The following is a 2226-nucleotide window of genomic DNA, read 5'->3' on the forward strand; positions in this document are numbered from 1 at the left end:
TTTCCAATTCCTTTTCCCACTTGCATGCAGCAGAACGTCCCGGGGGCCCTCAGGGGCCCCGGGGGGCCCCAGGGGGCCTCGCGGGGCCCCTGGGGGCCCCCGGGGGGCCCCTGGAGGGTACTAGGGGGCCCCTCTGGGGGCCCCCCTGGGGCCCCCTGGGGCCCCCTAAAGTCCCTTTTGGGGCCCCCCGGGGGCCCCCTGAGGCCCCTGGGTTGTCTAAATGGTATATAAAGAAGGCGAGGTTTTAGTTATGTAGTTAGTTTGTTTTTAGAATTTGAACTTGAGTTTAATTATTGATTTTTTGGTAAATATAAAAAATGGATTTGGTTCTGAAAAGATAAGAATTAAGTGGCTTTTTGGGCCTCTATTAACCCGCGGAAATAAAAAGACAAATGAACAAATGAAAGAAACTTCCAAGGAGAAAAAAGCAGAAAAAGCCGCGAAACTTTTGGTGCATGCATGCATGCATGCATGCATGCATGCATGCATGCATGCATGCGTTGTGGTGTACGTACACCTGAGTTTGGCGCTGTTTGCAGAAGCCTTTGAGAGCAAAGTGGCTGTCTGTTGGATGGAAATGAAATTTGTTTGAAAGAAAAACAAAAGCAGAAATAATTAAAACTAATCCTAAATAAATAAAAAGTCTTTTCTATTTTTTTTAGGATCTTCTTTCTTTACTCCGCATGCAGAACTTTTCATTGAAAGTTCCTGAGGTGTACATACACCGGGAGTGCCTCCAGGTGTATGTACACCTCAGTGCACGCGCATGCAAACCCCGAAAAGCTTTAATTGTCTCTTTTTGAACCAATTGTTCGAAATAAAGTTCCAAACATTTTAGAAAAGATTAAAAAGCTGAAGTGTTTGAAGTTGAATTTGAAGCTCAAAAGCTCAAAAAAACTCCATTAAATGCGCACAAAGGGACTTCTTGTCTTCAAGTTCTTCTCTTTTAAATCCTGGCTTTAATTGCGTTTATTTTCCATTTAAAGCTCTTCAATTGCATGCAAATGCATGCGTTTGCATGCATGCATTTGCATGCATGCAAAGCCCCAAAAGGCTTCGCCGGGCGCATGCAGCCGCTGCGTCCGGGTGTACAGACAGCTCGGCGCAGCGGCGCGCCAACGCCCACTTCTTTTTTTTCGGATTTTTTCATTTTGAGTTCTTTTTCTTCGCCAAAAAGAGACTTTTGCATCAAAAGAGATGCCAAAAACGAATTTGGAGACTTTAAAAGCCTCAAGTGGTTCTTTTTCCTCCTTAAAAGGACCCGAAATTCCCTTTTTGGCGTTTGAAGCGCTCTGGGGGCCTCTTTCGGGTGTACGTACACCTCAGAGTGCACCAGAGCCACTCCCAAGACACTTAAAATTCACTTTTTTCATTTTTCCAAAATAAAGTCCCAAAATGGTCTTTTTTGTTCTTTTTAATGCATTTGAGGGGCCCCGGGGCCCCCAAAAGGTCTTTAAACCCCAAAGAGGGCCCCAGAAAAGCCAAAAAACTTCAGAATTTTCGCAAAGTCCCAAAGAAAGAAGATGCTTTTCTAATTCTTTAAATTCATTTAAAGACTTTGAAAGCTTTTTTGAGACAAAAAGTCTTTTTTAATCTTTCCAAACTCACTTGGAGTCTCTTTGAGATTAAAAGCCCTTTTAAATGTCTTTAAATGCGTTTGGAGATGTTCAGAAAAGACTTTTGTCTCTGAGAGAAAAATGCAAAGTGGATTTGGAAACAGAAATAAAATATGTTTTCTCAAAATGAATTATCTTTTGCTGCAGTTATATTTCAAACCATTCAAATATAAATCCTTTTGGAGACAAAAATGGTTTAAAATATAACTGCAGCAAAAGACAATTCATTTTAAAAAAACAGAATTTATTTCTCGAGTTTTTAAATCCTTTTTTGGTTCTTTTAGTGATTTAAATGCCAATAAAACCCTTTTTTGGGGCTTTTAAATGCATGCAAAATGGAAATTAAATGAATTAAATCAAAGTGGAAAACTGTCTCCAAAGAGACTTTTAAAAAGGAAGTTTTGATGAAAGAAATTCAAATAAACCATTTTCGCATTTTGCCACTTCTAGCCACTTCTGTCTTGTGCGCATTTCAGATTTCCGCGGAGTGCATTAAAGCCAAAACGAGGCGAATAAAGTGAATAAATAAATAAATAAATAAATAAATAAATAAATAAATAAATAAATAAATAAATAAATTGTTTTTATTTATTATTTCGAATTAAATTTA

This window comes from Eimeria necatrix, genomic scaffold, assembly GCF_000499385.1.
Source record: "Eimeria necatrix Houghton genomic scaffold, Enh_scaff1170, whole genome shotgun sequence".
In the NCBI taxonomy this organism is placed as follows: Eukaryota; Apicomplexa; class Conoidasida; order Eucoccidiorida; family Eimeriidae; genus Eimeria; species Eimeria necatrix.